Below are 22,565 nucleotides of genomic sequence, written 5' to 3'. Positions count from 1 at the left end.
GAAAAGATATCACACCCTCTGGCAATGCACAAAGAGTCAGCTTGTTGCTGCTGTTGCTCCTATATTAGTCGGGGGCAGAGCAGATGGCAGTTCTTTGTTCTTCCTGCCAAGGCCCAAGCTACAGGCATGGAAACACGCCCATATGGTAAGGGTGGTCTTTGCAGGCATGCAGAGCCCTGCCTACCATGGTAGGTTTAAAATTTCTGAACACTCACTTTATTTAATGTTCTTAAACACCTCTACTTCCCATCTACCCTCAATCTCTGCCATCCTGTGTAGGCGATTAGGCAGAGAGCTGTAGGTCTTTTAGCTACTTCCTGCTCATTAGGGCTGTTGGGTTCTTTGGGGATATACCAATCTCACTCATCAGGATACCAGCAGTCCACTCAAACAGTAAAGCAGCAAACCTCAGCAGCAGCAGCAGCAGCAGCAGCAGCAGCAGAAAACAGCAAGCAACAGTAGGAGCAGCAGTATTACCACTCAGCAAGATGGATAAGACTCTAACCAAATGGCAGGAGTCTGCCAAAGTAGCAAGACAGACAAAACAACACAAGTGTTCTCTGGAGCATTTGTCTCTGTGGAAACCAGCAAAGGCTGGGGAGAAAAGGACAGTGTGGTTCTGTCATACAGTCAGCTGGAGGCCAGAACTCTAAACACTGTCCCTCTATCCCAACCCTCTTATTCTCAGAAACTGGGCTGTTGCCTCAAATCCAAAGTTGGCCAGTGTCTCCTTTCAGTGACTCCTTTATGTTTATATGATGTTTTGTCTGTTGCTGTTTAGAGTAAATAAAATGTTTATATAACGGAGAAAGAAAACCAACAAAGGAATGTGAACCATTGCAAAGCACAGCAATACTAAAAGAATTTTCTCACTTTCTTTGGGCTTCTATTTATCCCTTCTCAGAGTCCACATAAAGATATTTTTCAGCTGACAAAGAGCATAACCCTCATTAGAGGTAGTTTCCAGCAGACAGACATCATGCACTTTTTTCAAGGGGGCTATTTTCTGAGGAGGAAACATTCCCACACCCCACACTTGGGGAAAAACAAAACAAAACAAACAAACAAAAATCTTCCTGTGACACAACTGAATTTCCAAAGAAACTAGAAACTTCCATTTCATATATCCATGCAGTGCACTGGAGAAGAAAGATGGACAAGACCTGTGGATCTCCATGCCACCATGCACAGCATAGGCAGCCCTTGGATTCCTGCATGCCATAATGCCACACACAAACAATTGACCCACAGCAGCTTGGCCAGCCTGCTGTAGGAACCATCACGGGGTGCATGTACATGGTCCATAGATAGGAGAGAAAAAGAAGTGGAGCATCTTGAGCATTATCAATAGAGAGGAAACTGGAGACTTCAGGATGGAGAAAAGTAGCTTGTTGTGAGTGGCTAGCCCCACCTGCTGGGCCATGTTGAGCTACCACTGATGGCCATGTCTGGATCCATGGCTATGCAGCAGTAGAAGTAGGTGGTCTTGATATCCATGGTGCATGTTATCAATAGAGAACATGGGGATGTCTCAGGTGAAGGCAGCCTTCTGCAGACCGTACCGATATCCAGCGGCTGTGCAGAACTGTTCCTACCCATCACTGGCTGAAGTGCTCTCCAGAGCTGGCCCCATTTCTCACCAGTGGCAGTACTTGGGAAGGAAGATACTGCACCTTGCCCAGGCAACACAGTGGAGCTGGCCCTAATGTGAGGAGGGACGAGCAGTCCACAAGGGTATACGTGTGGAGACATTGCCTTCACTTGTCTGACATGAGGTTGTGTAGGCACAGAAGGTGATGTCATCTGATCCACCTGATTGTTGCTATGAGCAGTTGCTATGAGGGCTGACCCAGGGGTCCTGAGAGCTGGCGAATTGGCCACGTTCCTGGCAGCCTGCTGCACTACAAAGCACAGGCCCTGAACCTCAGCTGGGCAGCACAGTAGGGCTTGTCCTGGTGGAGGTGGGAGCATGAGTCAGCCCCATATGCAGGGGGGTGGGTGGGAAAGCTGGCCTTACACCTTGCCTTAATAACACTGTGGAGCTGGCCCTGATGGAGAAGGTGCAGGTGAACCAGCCCTGAGTTCTGTGAATTTTCTTGATAAATAATTTAAAGGTCTTCTGTTAACATACAGTAAAATTTGAATGTAGCTGTCTAATAATTACATGTATGCTTTCAAAGTTATTCAAGTTCACTCTTTTAATAAAAAGAAAGAAACTTTAATAAGTAAGGTGCATTTGTGCTGGCAACATTGGAAAAAAGGATAAAGGGGCATTCCAGGCAAGCATGATGAATTAATATGAGCCAAAAAGTACATGGAAAACCTGAGAGATTAAAACAACACAGGTTTGTCCTCAAACCCCTACCTACATGCTACAACCCTCTCTCATACACACACACACATCACATACATACCTGATTATAAAAGAGAATAAAAATATTAAGGTATACGTGGAGGAAAAAAGCACACTCAATTGGTGTTCTCTGTAAGTTGATTCTTACAATTTAGAGTCAGCATGGATTGCAATAAAGGGGTCTTCAGCACAGTTACTAATAGAAAAGTGAGCTCTGCCATCACTGCCAACTTGAATTTTAATTCCAGTGCAGTTGCCATCAATTTTATCTCCTGAAATGACATCACAGTATGTGCCAGCAGGAAGACCAGTCTGTAAAGTTGTAGACAAAGACCTGAAAGAAAAGTTAGTATTGAATTTAAAACTGACCAAGTCAAGTGTAGAAAAGTCTAGTATCTACAGAAGAATAAATGCTTCTACAGTGTACTGTGGAACACTAAGTGTGAGATACTCAGTGACAAAATCCAAACACCTAGTCCAGGCCAGTGTAGGTGAGAGAATTCTGTATACCAAAGACATCTTTTAAAATGCTTGTTGAGTAATCAGTCTGTGGTGACTGTTACAAGACAATGAAGTTGAGATATCTAAGTGAAGCTCAGTTGCAAAGCCCTCCTCTGATGGCCATAGTTCCCTCAAAGCTGTCCTCAGCTGGAATTAAATGTTGAAGACTTTTAAAAATGTTGATAGCAATACTTCTTCAAAAGTTCCTAGCTTACATGATGTCAAAAGTGACACTCCAGAAGTAAACGTAACCTAGCATTTCTTTTTTTTCTTTTATAATTTGAGATTTAATATAGTTGTATCGTGACTCCCTTCCTTTTCCTACAAACCCTCCAATGTACTCCTCCTTGCTCTCTTTCACATACATATAGCATCCTTTTACACTTTTTTAGTTACTTTTTATTTTTTATATTAATCACAGGTTATTTACTTTGTATCCCAGCCATAGCCCCTTCCCTCATTCCCTCCCAATCCCACCCTGCCTCTTTCCAAGTCCACTAACTGCTTCTCCAACCAAGCACCAGGTACAGATATAACCTAGAACCCCTGCTTGTATATAGCCCATGGTAGCTCAGTGTCAAAATGGGTTCTCTAATAAGAGGAACAGGGACTGTTTCTGACATGAACTCAATAGTGAGGTCTTCCACTCCCCTCCCATGAGGGAAGAGCAGCCTGGCTAGGCCACAGAAGAGGACATTGCAGCCAGTCCTGTGGAGACTTGATAAGCTAGGGTCAAATGGAGGGGGAGGAGGTCCTCCCTTCTAGCATTTCTTTTGATTTATACACAAAATTGATTCTGCTTCTCCTAAACAACTAGTTGTGTATTCTTGCAACAACAACAACCAAAAGGTATGGACTATGTTCCTTGCATGTTTGGTTTTGGTCATTAAAACATAGCTCATGCTAAGAGGCTCTCAACTGAATCAAAAGCTGATTTTGGATTTGGACAGTTCACCTGTAGTGTTGAGCCACAGTTTTACAGATGAAAAAAAAATGATTAAAGAAGATGTACAGGAGATAAAGGACAATAAAAAAGTTTTAGAAGCCAAATTAAAAAAAAAATCACCTGCAGAAAATTATAGAACAGGAATAAGTATGCAAAATCTTTTAAACTATCCCAAGCAATAGAAACTCAAAGAGTGTATACTAGTATATTGAATAAAAACTATACTCGGTATTCATAACTAGTGGGAAAAGTACTCCAGTCCTAATATACATCGTTTAAATGACATTAAAACTTATCTTTACTATTTGTGTGCTTTGGAAAAAGTGCCAAATGAGCACATACATAGGAATATATTAAGAATGTGATGGAAGATATCTGCACACCTAAAGAAGATAATCAAGAAAGTGGACACGGGCGAAGATGATCAATCCTCATTTAGAAAGACAAATGGGATGTGCATTTAGGGTATGACAGGAATCTACTGCAAAAGGCTTTTGAAAGACTCTACCTAGCAGTGTTTCAAAGCAGACACTAAGACTCATAACCAAACCCTCGGCAGAGTGCAGGGAATTATATGAAAAAAGGGGAGTTAGTATGATATGGAAAGGATAGGAGCTCTACAAGGACCAAATATATCCGGGCACAGGGTCTTTTCTGAGACTGACACTCAACCAAGGACCATGTATGGATATAACCTAGAACTTCTGCTTGGATGTGGCCTGTGGTAGCTCAGTAACCAAATGTTTTCCGAAGTAAGGGGAACAAGGACTATTTCTAACAGGATCTCAAGGTCAGGCTCCTTGACTTCCCCCCCTGCAGGGGAGGAGCAGTCCAGTCACAGAGGAGGACTCTATAGCCAGCCCTGAAGATACCTGATAAAACAGGGTCAAATGAAAGGGGAGGAGGTCCCCCCTCATGCTATGACTCTCTTCAGACAGAAAAGGGATCTTGGAACTACAGCCACCATTGTTACTGCCATCTCATTGGCGGCTGTTGGAGCTACTACTGTGGCATTAGCCATGAGTCATACTGTGCAGACTGCTCAGACCCTGAATAATCTTGTAGCCAATGTAGCTCATGCCTTAGATGTACAAAAAGGAATTAATGCTCAACTAAAAGGAGGCTTGATGGTGTTCAATCAGAGGATTGACCTCGTGCAGGAGCAAATTGATACCCTATGGCAAATCGCTCAACTTGGCTGTCAATGGAAGTATGCTGGACTTTGTGTCACTAGCATACAATATGAGAATTTTTCCCGTGCTGCAAATCTGTCTAAACAATTGTCGAGCTATATTTTAGGTAATTGGACTGGAGAATTCGATACTACGATGGAGCAGCTGTGAGTGGCCATTGTCACGGTAAATTCTACCAGAGTGGACGCAGGACTAGCCACAGGATTATCATCATGGATTGCTGCAGCCATGAATCATCTGAAGGAATGGGCGGGCATGGGAGCATTAGCAGGCCTTCTGGTGTTGGTCTCCTTGGTTTGCCTGTGGTGTATATGCAAGATTAGAGTCTCACAACAGTGTGATGCAGCCATGATCATTCAGGCCTTTACAGCCATTTAAGCAGGACAGTCTCCCCAAGCATGGTTGGCTACCATAAAAAGCTAAAATGTTACGTTCAGGATGCAAGGCTAAGCACTGCACTCAGGGTCAGCCGCTTTGGACCCAGAGAAGAGCATGTCTGATTGCATGTGGGTTGATGCCCCAGGTCCCGCCTCTGAGAAAAAGGTATCAGACGGGTCTGATGCTCTTTGGGTGGATGACACCTAAATGAACATCAGTACAAAGTCCCAATTTATTTCTAATATCAGAAATCAGACCTCTACTCTTGCCTGATGCGTCTAAAACAAAAAGGGGGAACTGTAGAGAGCTGCGGAATGCTGCGCCTTAAAGATGGAGCTGGTTTCTGCCTTCCACCTTCCCAATGGTGAGTGCTCTCTGTCACGAACAATTCCACATTTGGCTAAGGCCGAAGATCTGGCTTGCTTCCATGTATGTGGACCTATCTGCATTGCCCACATGGCACGCTGGGGTTGGCTACCCAGAGGCTATTTAAGCTGTGGGCTGGCTTTCTCCAGGGTCAGATGATTGTTCAAGGTTCCTGAATAAACTGCATTGAAAAAAAAAAAAAAACCTTCAGGTACATTCTTAAGTACTTGGGGGAAAAAAGACTAGAGGTATAACCTGATAGAGCCTTTTCTAAAATAAATGTTAGAACCCTGAAAAAAAAAAAAGAAAGAAAGGGGAGGAGGTCCTTCTGTATCAGTGGACTTGGAAAGGGGCAGGGAGGAGACCAGAGAGGGAGTGTGGGGTTGGGGAGGGAATGAGGGAGCGGGATACAGTGGGGACACAGAGTTAAGAAAATGTAACTAAAAAGAAAAATAAAATTAAAAATAAATAAATAAATAAATAAATAAATAAATAAATAAAAGAATGTGATGAAAGATCTCAAAAGCAAAATTTTATGCAAAGAATGAAAGAATATAAAACCAAGAAACACTTCCTTTTCTATCATCTCTGTATTCATTTTGTGTATTAAATCCTTCAGATTAACATAAGAAAAATATAAGTGAACAGAAAGAGGGATCCAAATAAATTGCAGTATTAACAACTATTTTCAGAGAAATCCACTTACCAGTCATCATTGTTGAAGACAATGAATCCTCTGTTTCCTCTGCCAAAAGCTACCTGGTTGCTGCCATTAACCCACCAGTTTGAGAAAGGCTGACCATTGACTATGTTTCTGAAGGCAACCATGTTCCTGAAAGCACAACATCATTTAAAATGCTGGTACCCTTAAATACCCACAACTTAAAATAAAGTATAAACAGCTTATTAGACAGGAACTGGAGGAGACAAGCTCACCTTATTTGATGCCATCGATGTTCACAGACCAAGTCATTGCCACAAGTGGTGTCTGGATTAATGGTCACCTCTTTGGTGGCTCCATTGTTATTAGGTGGTCCAACCTGGTCATTAATGTCCTGAATTACTAATAGAAATAGGTCATTTGATTGCATGTGTCTGTCTCTTTCCACAGAAAACTAAAGCCAAGCCCATTGTGCTAATTCTGTCTCTTTTGTGTCTATTTTTTTTCTAAGTTCTTCAATGTTTTACAGACCTTCACTGAGTCGTTGACTGATGTGAAAATTCAGGTTCTCTACGACCATCTTTAAAACATCAGAAACAATTTACAAACCTCTTATTTTATGCTCAGTGTCACTAGAAACTCTCCAACATTACAGGAATGAGAGAAAGAGAGTCAGAAACACTAGCATTAAAGAAAAGGCTCCAGTTACTACCTGAACAATCTCCATTATGATACATCACATGACTGTGCCTTAATTTATCCATAAAACAAAGGAGTAGTTTTTGGCTAGCATAAACATCAAAAAACAACTATGAAACTGCGTTTACTATAACAGTTTCCAACTAATAATATTTGATTCTCACTACCTGCTGGTAAAGTGTACTAATAAAATATCCTGACTTTTCTTACTAAGTAGAAGAAAGTATAAATGTACATTGTATAATGGCAAAAAAATGCAAATAAGTTTCTGAAAACTAAACCACGTATTCTACCCATAAAAGCCCTTCAACAATAAAAGTGATTTCAATAAATAACTAAAAGACTCTCACCTTGTAAAGAAAACTTAAAAAATTATTTGCCTGATTTATAGAGATTTATGTTTTATTTTTGATGTTTATGTATGAGTTTAGTCTCTTCCAATGAAATAGAAAAGGTCACATAACATTTTAGGTATCTGACAGTCTTAATTTTTGGTTTAGTTTTGAAAATGTTTAAATTTATCCAATGAATTCACATACATATATATAGATTGGTCAGCCAATTAGTGTTCCATAATTCTCATACATTTCCATCTATTATAGTTCCCTTAGTTAACTTCTAATCAGATGCTTTCTCATTTCATGACGAAAAAAATATTTTATATATGCCAATATTTGTTATACCATTGGCAGAAAGGGTTTTTGAAATATTCTTTTGTATTAATAGATACGTTTCTGTGTCAACTCTGTGTATGAGTCAAACATACCACTTTGCATTCTGTACATTGTTCTTACTTTTTCTCTTTTTTATTATTAGGTACTTCTTCAGTGTCCTTACTTTATAAAAATGTAGTGAATAATAATTAGTATCATATGCTATAATTTCATGTGAAGTTAAAACAGAATCTCTTTCTTTTCTGGATTAAAATACAGTTTGAATAAATTCAACACTTACTTGTCCATTCTGGAAATTTCTTGGCCAACGGTAACTTGACATAACTCTTGTGAATCCATAAGGATGAGCCAACATGAATTCCACAGCCATTTTGTACATCCTGAAAGTTTCAAAATGGTATGAAAGCAGAAGTATATAATTTATTGCTGTCATTAAAGGCGGTTATACAACAGTACGGAATATTTTCCTACGTAGCATGCCAGAATGTCAAGATGGAGGTTCTTCCAGCGCCATGTCCTCGCTGGTTATGGTGGTTATCCACAAACACAAGAGCTCTGTCAGAAGGCACCAAACCCCAACCTTCTCCCCAGTTCCTGCATTCAAAAAGAGCAAATTGTTCACAGTGATTACAGTAAATTTGCTTAGGGAATTCTCAGTTGTCTAATTAAATGACATTTCCATAAGTCTAACTTTCATATCCATATATATAATAATATTTTCTATGATAATATACATAGGATAATGCTCACATTTAGGCCTAAGAAAACAATTTTTGGTATTAAATATTATTATTCATTGTATTAAATTAAGATTATTCATTGTATTAAATTAAGATAAACTTGAGAAATAAAGCATTCATGCTAAATGATACAGACTAGAAATCTGTATTTAAGAATATGTTGTTATAATAGAAATATTCAAAATTTCCAATTAATTTTATATAAAGCGAGTAATTTCATAGTGTTGGCAAATTTTAGGATAATTTATAATAATAATAATAACAAAACTTCTTTTGACTGTAGGCAAACATTCCTGGGATCTAATAGACTCATCACAAACAAGCAAAATGTTACTTAGTATTTTTTCAGAGCTATGTGGTGATGACATGCCAAATGAAAAAGAGGAGCAAATGCGGTTTAGAAAACAATGTGTAACCAATATTAAACTATTTAGATTGTATAAAGAATGGTAGAAGATATAACTTATTGATGCCAAATGATGAAAGACCTAAGATATATCAAATGGTGAAATGGTGTATATTTACTTTAAATAGGACATCTTCCCACTGTTGGGATCTGTAAGCAGGCATCTCTATGGCCAGCCCCAAGGGACCTAACAAACCGAATATCAGGCATCTGTGAAGCCATCTATGGACCACCTGGAACCACCTCTGCATGCTCTGGGTCACCTTATAAGAGAACTGGAAGCTCCTCCTCTTTCTCTTTCTCTCCTGCCTTGTCCAGAGTCAGTCTTGGTGACCCCTTCCCTCCTTCCTTCCCCCTTCTCTTCCCCCTTCCCTCCCCTTCCCCTAATAAACCTCCCATGTGGAACCGGCCATATGGTGTGATTCGTGAACTGCCTTGTAACTCTCATCCTGCACGATTTCTAACACTCACCATTCCACTTGCGGATAACTGTGTCAAGTTTTGCTCCAAAACTGAATTCAGTCACATGACCATTTCCAAAGTACTCACTACCTTTAATTGCCTTACCACCCATATACATACACACACATATATTTATTTTATAAATTTATAAATCTTTATAATATAAGAATATAAGAGGGACATATTTTCATATATAAGAATTTTTATTTTCATAATTATTTTTAAAGGAGGTTTTGAAGGAGATATGACTTCACTTACACCAACATTGTTGCATCTTGTCACCATGTCCTTGAATTCATCTTCGTTTCCAGACCTTGTGCAAATTTTGTAGCTAATTAGATGGTTTCTTTCCCACCAAAGCCTGAAAGGATTGTGAACCACAATATTTTCATTGTCTGGGGAGACCTACAGACAAAACAATAACGATCAGCTGGAGATAATGGCTTACTTCTCACACGTAAATTCTGTAGAAGCCTGTCTATGACTCGATGGTACCTCTCAACCTGCCAACATGCAGTTCTGCTGCATTACAACAACCTGAAAACTTGGAGAGGACATTGCTGGGGTCCTGCTGAGGTCCTATAACAAAAGATAAAGGTACCATCCCCCCAAAAAAAGAATTTTCTGCCTCAGGAAAGTCATGTATGATGTGAAACTGTGCTCCAGACACACATGTCTTGATTGGAATACTCTTTTATGTTAACACAGTAATAGTTTGGTTTAAATTCTGATTAAACCTTACCTGCACCCCTCCAAAACATTTGGAAGCTAAGTCTCTAACATTCCTTTGCAATATCAAGCCAGCGCCACTCAAACAGGTGGACAATAGCAGTCTGCCCGTACGTGGGTCATGTTGAGCCCAGCAGAACCCAATGAGGGAAAGCAGCAGGAAGAACTTCATTTTGCTATGATGTCGTCAGTGTTCTTTCTAGTGCCTATATATATTCTGCAAAAGTTATGTTCCACAATGTCAATATTAAAGAATAAATATTTACAGAATAAGCTTTTTATTTGTAATCTAAAAGATTTTCAGTGAGTATGTGAATAGGTGAAGAACTTTCGAGAAACTCTCATGGAAAATAAACTGGAAGACTTATTGCTCTAGGTAGAACTTCCAGTACTATATCAAAGAGATATGGAGATAGTGGGCAACCTTGTCTTATCCTTAATTTTAGTGGGATTGCTTTGGGTTTCTCTCCATTTAGTCTGATGTTGGCTATTGGCATGCTGTATGTTGCTTTAATTATTATGTTTAGCTTTGTATCCTTGATCTCTCCACTTTTATCATGAAGGGGTGTTGGATTTTGCTAAAGGCTTTTTCTGCACCTAATGAGATGATTGTATGTTTTTTTCTTTCAATTTGTTTATGTGGTGTATTACCTTGATGGATTTTCATATGTTAAACCGTCCCTGCATCCTTGGGATGAATCATATTTTGTTATGGTAGATAATATGTTTGATATGTTGTTCTTGAATTCGGTTTGCAAGTATCTTTTTTTTTCTTTTTTTCTTTTTCTTATTAGTTACATTTTATTAACTCTGTGTCCCAGCTGTATACAGCTCCCTCATTTCCTCCCAATCCCACCCTCCCTCCCTCATCTTCTCCCTGCCACTTCCAAGTCCACTGATTGGGGAGGACCTCCTCCCCTTTCATCTGACCCTGTTTTATCAGGTATCTTCAGGACTGGCTGCAAAATCCTCCTCTGTGACCTAGCAAGACTGCTCCTCCCTTGAGGGGTGGGGAGGTCAAAGAGCCTGCCATTGAGTTCCTGTCAGAAATAGTCCCTGTTCCCCTTACTATGGGAAACCAATTGGTTACTGAGCTACCATGGGCTACATCCAAACAGAAGTTCTAGGTTATATCCATACATGGTCCTTGGTAGAGTGTCAGTCTCAGAAAAGACCCCTGTGCCCAGATATATTTGGTTCTTGTAGAGCTCCTATCCTTTCTAAGTCATACTAACTCCCCCTTCTTTCATATGATTCCCTGCATTCTGCCGAAGGTTTCGTATGGTTTGCAAGTATCTTATTAAGTATTTTTGTATCAATATGTTCATAATGGAGATTGGTCAGAAGTTTTCTTTTTTTGTTAAGTCTTTGTGTGGTTTAGGTATCAGGGTGACTGTGGCTTTGCAGAATGAGTTTGGTAATGTTCCTTCTGTTTCTATTTTCTGGAATAGTTGAGGAGTATTGGTATTAGTTCTCCTTTGAAAGTCAGGTGGATTCCGTGCCATCCAGCCCCAGATTTTTGTTGTTGTTGTTGTTGTTGTTGGGAGACTTTTGATGGCTGCTCCTATTTCGTTGGGGGTTATAGTGCTGTTTAAACTGTTTACCTGTTCTTGATTAACTTTAGTAGGTGAAATCTATTATAAAAATCATCCATTTTGTTTAGATTTTCTAATTTTGTGGAATATAAACTTTTAAAGTAAGACCTATTGGTTTTTGGATTTCCTCAGTATCTGTTGTTTTGCTCCCCTGTTCATTTCTATTTTGTTAATTTAGGTACTGTCTCCCTGTCTGTAAGTGAGTTTGGTTAGAGGGTTGTCTATCTTAATTTTTTCAAAGAAAAACTCTCAGTTATGTTAATTTTTATATAGATTATTTTTGTTCCTAATTTATTGATTTCAGCCCCAAATTTGATTATTTCCTGTCATCTGCTCCTCTTCAGTGTGTTTGCTTCTTTTCAGTCTAAAGCTTGCAAGTGACCTGTTAAATTGATAATGTGGTTTCTCTCTAATTTCTTTATGAAGGCACTTAATGCTATGAACTTTACTCTTAGCACTTCTTTCTTGTTGTCCCATAAGTTTGGGGATTGTGCCCTCATTTTCTTTGAATTCTATGATATATTTAATTAGTCTCTTCATTCTTTTCCTCACACAGTTATCCTTCAGTGGGGACTTGTTCAATTTCCATCAGTCTAGACTTTTTGTTGTTTCTGTTGTAGTTGAGGTCTAGCTTTAATCCATGGTTATCTGATAAAGAACAATGGATTAATTCAGTTTTTGTGAGTTGGTTGAGGTTTGCTTTGTTACCAACTGTATGGATAATTAGAGAGAAATATTTTGTGGTGTTGAAAAAAAGCATATTCTTTCGTTTTTGTGTGAAAAGGAAATCAAAGAGATATAAATCAGAAAGGAAGAAGTTTAAATATTACTATTCACAGATAATATGATAGTATACATAAGTGACTCCGAAGATTCTACCAGAGAACTGTAGCTGATAAAATCCTTCAGCAAAGTGGATCGATACCAGATTAATTTTTAAAAACTTAGTAGCTCTCATGTATACAAATGACAAATGGGCTGAAAAAGAAATTAGGGAAAACACACCCATCACAATAGCCAAAAATAATATAAAGTATCTAGAGGTAAATAACCAAGGAAGTCAAAGACCTGTTTGACAAAAACTTCAAGTCTCTGAAGAAAGAAATTAAAGAAGACACCAGAAGATACAAAGATCTCCCATGCCCATGGATCAGCAGGATTAAGATAGTGAAAATGACCATCCTATCAAAAACAATCTACAGATTCAGTTCAATCCTCACCAAAATATAAACACAATTTTCCATAAACCTTGAAGGAACAATTATACGTGTCATATAAAAAATAACCCAGAATAGATAAAACAATTGTATACAATAATAGAACTTCTTCATATCTGAACTAAAGCTATACTACAGAGCAATAGTAATAAAAACTACATGGTACTTGCATACAAAAAATGTGGTTACTCAGAGGGATCCAATCAAAGACACAGAAATAAAATTATACACCTATGCACACCTGATTTTTGACAGAGGAGTCAAATAATACAATAGAGAAAAGACAGCATTTTCAAGGAATGGTCCTGGTCTAAGTATTTGGTTGGAGTATCAGTCTCAGAAAAAAACCCATGGGCCCAGATTTTTTGGTTCTGTCGCTCTCCTTTTGCCAAATTTTGGCTATGAGTCTCAGAATCAGTTTCAATACCCTGCTGGGTAGAATCTTTCAGAGGTCCTCTGTGGTAGGCTCCTTTCCTGTTCCCTGTTTTCTCCCTCTTCTCATATCTATCACATTTGCCCTTCTGAATGAGGATTGAGCATCTTACCCAAGGTCTTCATTCTTGCTTAGCTTCTATAGGTGTACAGATTTTAGTATGCTTATCTTATATTATATGTCTAATATCCAATTATAAGTGAGTATGTACCATGTGTGTGTTTCTTATTCTCGGTTACCTCACTCAGGAACCCTCCTCAATTGCTGGTGGGAACGTAAAGTTGTACAATCACTTTGAAAATCAATCTGGCTCTTTCTCAGAAAACTAAGAATAGTGCTACCTCAAGATCCATCTATACCATTCCTAGGCATATATCTGAAATATGCTCAATTATACAGCAAAGACATTTACTCAACCATGTTCATAGAAGTTCTGTTCATAATAGCCATAATCTGGAAACAACCCGGATGTCCCTCAATGGAGGATAGATACAGAAATTGTGGTACATTTACAAGATTTTCAGCTATTAAAAACTAGGAAATCATGAAATCTGCAGACAAATGGGGGGATCAAGAAAAGATCATCCTGAGTGAAGCAACCCAGTAGCAGAAAGACACAAATGGTATATACTCGCTCATAAGTGGTTATTAGACTTATAATATAGGATAAACATACTAAAATCTATACTCCTAAAGAAGCTAAACAACAAGGTAGACCCTAGGGAAGATGCTCAATCCTCATTCAGAAGGGCAAATGTGACAGACATTGGAAGCAGGAGAAGATAGATAACAGGACAGGAGCCTACCACAGACGGCCTCTGAAAGACTCTACTGATCGAGATATTGAAGCAGAGGCTGAGACTCATAGCCAAACTTTTGGCAGAGTGCATGAAACTTTTGGCAGGGGATAGAAAGACCAGGAAGGGACAGGAACTCCAAAAAGGGACCAACAGAGCCAAAAATTCTGAGTTCAGGGGACCCTGCAAAAACTAATATGTCAACCAAGGACCATTCATGGAGAGGACCTAGACCACTGCTCAGATATAGAACAGAGGCAGCTCAGTCTCCATGTGAGTTCTCTAGTGAAGGGAGCAGAGGTTGTTTCTGACATGGACTCAGTAGCCAGCTCTTTGATCACCTCCTCTTGCGGGTGGGGAAACCTTGCCAGGCTACAGGGGAGGAGGATGCAGCCAATCTTGATGAGACCTTATAGTCTTGTGTCAGATAGTAGAGAAAGAGGACCTCCCCTCTCAGTTGACTAGGGGAGGGATATAGGTGGAGAAGATGGAAAAAGAAGGGTGGGATTGGGAGGAGATGAGGAATGGGGTTACAACCAGGATACAAATTGAATAAATTGTAGTAAATTACAATTATTAAAATAAAAAAGTTTAAATGGCCATCCAGCCAAAAGCCATCTACAGATTCAATACCATTCCCATAAAAATTCCAACTCAGATTTTTACAGACCTAGAAAGAGCAACCATTAACTGCATATGGAAAAATAAAAGATCCAGGGTAGCCAAAACAATTCTGTACAATAAAAGAACTTCTGGTGGTATCAACATCCCTCATCTCAAGCTATACTGCAGAGCAATAGTATAAAAACCTCATGGTATTAGCATGCAAACAGACAGGTTGATCAATGGAATCAAAAAGAACCTAGAAATGAACTCACACACCTATGAATACTTGATTTTTGACAAAGAAGGCAAAACCATATGATGGAACACAAGAAAGCATCTTCAACAAATGGTGCTTGTCTAACTGGATGTCTGCATGTAGAAAAAAATGCAAGTTGACCCATACTTATTTCTGCACAAAACTCAAGTCCAAGTGGATCAAATAACTTGACATAAATTCAGAGATTCTAAACCTATTATAAGACAAAGAGGAGCAAAGTCTGGAACTGATTGACACACTAGAAACTTTTCTGAACAGGATACCAACAGCTCAGGCTCTCAATTTTCAATTAATGAATGGGACTTCTTGAAAATAAAGCTTCTATAAAGCAAAGGACACTATCAATAGAACAAGGTGGTCGTTTACAGACTGGGAAAAGATCTTCACCAATACAGCATGTGACAAGGGGCTAATTCAGAATATATAAAGAACTCGATAAATTAAACACCATGAAACCAAATAATACAATTTAAAAAATGAGATACAGAGCTAAACAGAGAATTCACAATAGAAGAATATCAGATGGCTAGGAAACACTTAAAGAAAGGCTCAATGTCCTTGGTCATCAGAGAAATGCAAATCATAAATGACTGTGAGATTCCATCTTACACCTGTCAGAATGGCTAAGATCAAAAACTCAAGTGACAACACCTGCTGGCAAGTATGTGGAGAAAGAGGAACCGTGCTCCATTGCTCGTGGGAGTTCAAACTTGTACAACCACTTTAAAATTCGGTCTGGTGCTTTCTACCTCAAGACCCAGCTATTCCACTCTTCGGCATACACCCAAAAGATGCTTCACCACACAACAAGGACATTTGCTCAACCATGTACATAGCAGTTTTATTCATATAGCCAGAATCTGGAAACAGCATAGATGTCCCCCAGCTGAAGGATGGATAAAGAAACTGTGGTATATTTAAACTTTGGAATACTACTCATCCATCAAAAACAAGAAAATCATGAAATTTGCAGGCAAATGGATGGAACTGGAAAGATGATCCTGAGTTAAGTATCACAGAAGCAGAAAGACACACATAGTATGTACTCATTTATAAACGGACATTAGACCTATATTACAGGGTAACCATACTACAGTCCACAAACCCAAAGAAGCTAAATAACAAAGAGGTCCCAAGGAAGGTGCTGAAATGTCACTCAGAAGGAGGAATAGAATAGACAGCAGAAGCGGATGAAGAAAGAGAAGTGGGCAGGAGATGAAATGGGGAGGGCAACACAGGTGGGGATCAGATGTGGGGAGAATAGGAGTGGGAGGTGAGAGGCTGGGAACAAGAAGGGACACTGAGGAAGGACATCTCTTGGTTAAGCTAGAGGACTGCTAAAGGGTAGGTGCCTGGGAGGACATGGGTGTAATTCTAGCTGAGACTCCTATCAGGGAAGGACCTGAAGATTGAAGTGACCCCCCCCCCCCGCAAGCCAGGCATGGCTACTGGAAGGAGTTTATTTGTATACAGTGGTTTGTTTTGTAGCCTCAGCTACTCAGAATATTAATTATTTAATCCTTCCTGTAGTTACATTCTAGCATGAAACAAAATGGTGGTTTTTTTTTAATTACAAATTTTAATTATTTCTAACTTCCATTTTTGTTTTTAGTTTTTTAAATTAATTAATTATTTTTTAATTCACTTTACATCCTGGTTATAGCCCCTTCTTTCCTCCCATCCTAGTCCCACACTCCCTCCTTTCCCCTTACTCCCTTGCATCTTCCTCAGAAAAGGGGAGCTCCCTTTCCCATCCACTCCAGCTCATCAAGTTGCCTCAGGACTGAGCGTGTCTTCTTCTCCTGTGGCCTGGTAAGACAGTCCCTCCAGGGGGAAGTGATCACAAAGCTGTCAAGTGAGACTGTGCCCAGTGTAGTCCCCACTTCCTTTATTAGAGTATCCACATGAGGCTTAAGCTGCCCATCTACTACAACTTTGTAAGGGGCCTAGGTCCAGTTCCTGCATGGTCCTTGGTTGATGCTTCAGTCTCAGCAACCCCCTCTGGGCCCTGGTTAGTTGGCTCTGTTGGTTTTCTTATGGCACTCCTGAAACCTTCAGGTCCTTTTCTGTTTCCTCCCATTTTTCTTCCATTTTAAATTGATGGTTTTCCAACTTCTTGAAATTAATTTTCCTTTTGCTTTATCTATTTAGCATAAAATTTTTTAAAGTAAATGCAAATATTTAAATAATTAAAATTTGAGGAGAAACAAACATGACCTCAATATGTTATCCCTTTTCTATCTTTTTTTTTAAAAAATAAATTAGTTTATTTACTTCATATCCTGAGGGTGCTCCCTTACTTAACCCTTCTCTCAGACCCCCCTTCCCTTCCCCTCTTCCCTTTCCCCTAGAAAAGGGAACCCTCCCCATCCTCTCATATTAACCTTTCCAAGAAGATCAACTCACATCAGCACTGTGCATATCTTCATTTTCTGAGGTCAGGCAAGGCAGCCCTGCCACAGGAAAGTGATCCAAAAGCAGGCAATAGAGTCCATGTTAGAAAGAGCCCTCCTCCACTCCGTCTCTTATTACTGAAATCTATGAAATAAATGAAAGCTAACAAGTGTCTGGCTCAATTTCAGACCCACCCCGTGGGAGAGAGGCAAACACTAACACAGTGATACTCTGCTGTGCTTGAAGACAGCCTAGCATAACCGTTTTCCGAGAGGCTTCATCCAGCAGCTGATGGAAACAAAGGCAGAGATCCACAGTCAAACAATATGCAGATATCAGGGAGTCTGGTGGAAGAGGAAGAGCCTGAGGGGTCTGCAGGGGGTCAAAAAGACCTACAGAATAAATTAACCTGGGCCCATGGGGACTCACAGACTGAACTACCAACCAAAAAGTGTGCATGGGTTAGCCACATATGTAGCACGTGTTCATCGTGTGGAAAGGAGAGGAGGGAGGGAGCTTCAATGAGACTGTAAAGTGACTTAATTAATTATTAATTAATTAATGAAAAATACATTTGCTTAGAGTTTATCCCTAAGGTAGTTTCTTGATTTTAGATATACTTATTTTATTTTATTTTATTTTATATGTATGAGTGGTTTTCCTTGCAGATATCGTGTATGTATCTTGTATCTAGATCCCTTTTTGGAATTGTTTATCATGATTATCCAAAACACTGTTAGAATAAATAGGCTATTTCTATTGTCCCTGTTCGCCACATAAACATGGAATGTAGACACAATGCATGTTATAAACAGGGTCAGGAGGCCCCTGGGATGAAACTGATCTTTATGCCATTCCTTGAGGACCAGCAGTTATGGCACCAGAAGGTGCCATACAAGTTTCCAAAGGAAGGAAGCAACCAACAATCCTATTTAGCGATGATGCTTATAAACCACAACAGTGACCAGCATGGCAACAGTAACCTTAAAGGTGCAGTAGTGGTATGCACACCATGGTGGTAACCAACAGTTCTCTAATTGGACTTATAGCTTACTCAACAAAAGGAAAATCATGCCAATACCTAGCAATGACACAGGTCTAGAAAAGACGTGGATCTTTGAGAAAAATCTACAACTAGAAGTTTACTAAAACCAACATAATTTCTAACTATATTCTATCTTTTCTTATACCTGTACATAAGTGCAGTCTTTATCACCACAAAAACTTCCATTGCAAAAGATAGATCATTACAGAAAATCAACACCAATCAAATTCTCCCTTTTCTTTCTATATATTTTCCACTTCCTTTATTTTTGTCATGGTCCTCTAGAGGAATGCAATAAATAGACTGAATAGTACTAAAAAGAGTTTACTTAATTTACTTAATTGGTTTACATGACGCAGCTTTGGTAGTGTATCTGTGCCTGCCTTCCCACTTGAAAGGCTGGAAAGTGTCAACTGCTCACTCCAGAGACTCAAAGTGCTAATCTGGAAGTGAAGGTATTGAGGGACTTTGGAGAGCCATAATCTTCAGAACTTGTCGGAAGGCTGAGGAACCTAGGTTTGTTTATTTGAGACAGTGTCTCACTATGTAGACCTGGCTGGTCTTGAACAGATAATGATAGGTCTGCATCTGGCTCCTAAGTGCTGGGACTAAAAGCAAGATCATGCCCTGAGAATCTAGGTTTTGATATGAGCAAAGAATGGCAGTAACAGCTCAAAGAGCAGTGGCAGTTGCAACATTGAGTTAAATAAACTCATCAGCGAGACATAAAAAAAAAAAAAAAAAAAACAAGCTGGCAAAACCAAAACATTTTCCTTGCATGGCCTTATATTTGATCTAATGTCACTGAGACGCACTGCCCATGTTTAGGGAGGATCTTCCTGTCCCAATCAATCTAATTAAGAAAATTCCTCACAGCTATGCCCATAATTCCTCATTCTATATTTTCTCAAGTTAACAACCAACATTAAATTTCAAGATTTCCTCTCATCTATTCACCTCTCCTCTCTTTCCACCTAATTCCTTCTTCTCCCTTTAAGTATTAATTACCTGTTTAAGTACCAAAAACCTGGCTAGAAACAATGTAAGGAAATAAAGATCTACTTTTTCTCCTAGTTTAAGGACATAGAATACTTTTTTTGTTGTTTCAGCCAGGGCTCCCTCCGCCTTTTTGTACTGAGATAAGTGGCTTCTGCCCTATGATATGCTATCATTAAGGGTTTCTTTCGTCTTTTTTTATTTATTTTAGATTTTATGACATATTATGTAAGCATGCAAAGGAGCACAGAATGTACTATTTACAATTGAAACACTAGCGCAAAATGTGTCAATATTGTCAGAGATCCTGTTGGCAGACTTGTAAAACTTTGTTTTTGTTGTTGATCTCTAACCTTCACATGAGACTACCCAAAACCCAAGTTCATATCATGTTTCTGAGTATAACTCACTGGCAAGTGAACATTTTTTGGTTTGGGACAAATGTGCAAAATGCAATGATAATTTAGAGAAATTCTGTGTTGCAATAAGAGGAATTGTCAGCTTCACTAAGTTCTATGCAGCATTTCCACCTGAAGCTTTAAAATACTGAAAAGTGAAGAAATAGAGAAAATGAAAGGAATCAACACTTAGAGAGAAACATAAACAATACAATTTCATACACAGATGTAATAATAAAATAATGTCCTAGGGGTTTAATAAGACTTGTCTTATTAAAGATATAAAGATTCTTAACCATAAAACCTCTAGGGTAATAACTGCAATGGGAAAAACAAATAATTTGTCCCTCATTGATCAGTTAGTTAATTCATTTGCATTCATAAGACCTTAGTATACAACAAAGAAAAGGCTATTTTCAATTAGCAGAAGAATTTTGTAAATATCATATATATATATATATATATATATATATATATATATATATGCATACAGGAAGCTACAACATGCAAAGGAGCAGCCTTAACAGGCCACAGAGCAGCCAGTCCTGATGAGAACTGATAGGCTAGGATCAGATGGAAGGGGAGGAGGACTGCCCCTAGCAGTGGACTTAGAGAAGGTCAAGGAGGAGAAGAGGGAGGGATGGTGGGATCCGGAGGAGAGGGAACTGCAGCTGGGATACAAAGAGAATAAATTGTAATCAAAAAATAAATTAATAAAAAACATGTATAGTTTTAGAGGTTAGTACTTTTTCCTTTACATTTACATAGATCTTCAAATTATATGATGCTTTTGTGAATTTAACTATGAGTTAAAATGTTTAAATCATAGTACTTGTTATGTTAAGAGAAATCCTGACTTCATTGTACAGTCATTCCTCTGTAATATTATTTATTTTGTGGGCATTAAATACAAATATAAGAACTTTTTTACCTGATTCAAAAATATTTTTGGGAACACTGTGTAATTTTGAGTTTGAATTTTCTTCTTCACATTAAATATGATATTTTTTCTTTTATATGTTTTTATTTTAATTATACACATTTATGGCCTGAAATATAGCAACTCAGTAATTATATAATATATAAACAACAAATCAAGATCATTTAACATTTGTATTAGAATTATAAATGTGAAATTATTCTTAACATTTTCTATCCAATATTTTATGACTTACTGTGAAGGGAGATTAAAGGCTCTAATCATAAAGTTATGAAATGTTGTAAGAAACATCAAGTATTCTGCATTGATAAGTATGTGCTCTGTATGGACAGTAGTCATAAGTATTGTATACTTATACGCATACTACTCCCTGAAGAGAACTATTTTACTGATTAGATATTACACAAAACACAAACATACTCAGACATTTTACCACCAACCTACATCCCTATTAAAACTCTGACAAGTACTATATACAATATATTTTGTATCATACTCTATTCTCATTTCTTTCTTCTCATACTTGTTGAGTCCCTTCTTTTGGAGTGATCAAGATTTCACTTTCTTCTCTCTTTACCTTCTGGTGTGCAAGACTTTGACGATAGTCTCAGTGGCTGTGTACTCATGCTCACAAAGGCATGCAGAAGGCAGCATTAACTGCTACTTTTCCCCGTCTGCTGGCTGTCATATTCTTGCTATTCCTCCTCCACTATGTCCCAAAAGGCTTTGATGTGATATACATAGATATCCTACATAGGGGTGAATACTCAGTATTCTATTGTTCTCAGAAGTTTGATGATTTATGAGCCTCTGACTTAATCAGTTTTCACCCACTGCAAAATGAGGCTTCTCTAAGTAAAACTGAGAGGTTCTCCAATCCATGAGCATAAACACAAGCATTTAGAAGACCCATTAACTACATTACTATTTAGCAAAATATTGGTAGTAGATTGCCCACAACCCTGGAAAAAGCCTGATGAAAGTTCTACTTATTTTCCATTGGCTGAGATTGCCTTGGGCAGAAATATTTAAAAGCCCATCGCCTAGACTGTGGAGGAAGAAAGTCCATATTGTTCTGAACTCTGAGAAGTATCATTCTTTGGGCAGGCCTCAGTATAACAATCTTTGGCACTCTAACAATTTCCATGCTTAGTTCAGAACTCCATTACTGCTTAGTTTACTAATGTGAAAGTTTCCTAATATTTCTTCTTCATTCTTTCTGCCTTCAAATCAATCAAGTACTCTAACCAAAACTAATTAATTAGTTTCTAGGGAGAATCTCATAAGAACTCACCTTTAGGTGAAAAACTACAATTAATAAATTACTGCTAAGGACAATCAGACTTCTCCCTAAACAAGCTTCCTGATAGATTATCAAAAGTTAAGTGGTCAGTCATATATATATGTACACACACACACATGTATGTGTACATATATGTATATGTAAATCTATATATGAACATCACTAAATGGACTCATCAGGTGGTATTTACATACAAATACAGATATATAGGCAATAAATAAGAAAGAAGTCATGAATCAGAGAGTTGGAGGAAGGGGCAAAGAGGAGTTGGATAAGAGACAGGGCAGGCTTAACAATTATGTAAAGCAAGCATTCAAGTATTAGATACTCAAATTAAAAAAAATAAATGTAAAAATAGAATGAAGGCACACAGTCAAAAAGTTTTTAAGCCTTTCACAAAAATTTTTATTTTGTTTTTTATTGATTTTGAGTGTATCCATCCACCTTTACCACTTT

At 38.4% G+C, this 22,565-nt stretch overlaps 1 pseudogene; it reads right to left on the bottom strand.

The window, feature by feature from the left end:
* Nucleotides 1–2,388: 2,388 nt before the first annotated feature.
* LOC110543683 (pancreatic alpha-amylase-like) lies at nt 2,389–10,280 on the bottom strand (annotated as a pseudogene).
* Nucleotides 10,281–22,565: the final 12,285 nt, after the last annotated feature.

Source organism: Meriones unguiculatus, chromosome 10 (assembly GCF_030254825.1).
Source record: "Meriones unguiculatus strain TT.TT164.6M chromosome 10, Bangor_MerUng_6.1, whole genome shotgun sequence".
NCBI classification, from domain to species: domain Eukaryota; kingdom Metazoa; phylum Chordata; class Mammalia; order Rodentia; family Muridae; genus Meriones; species Meriones unguiculatus.
Note: the sequence above shows the minus strand (reverse complement) of the source record. Positions and strands in the feature narration are given on the sequence as shown.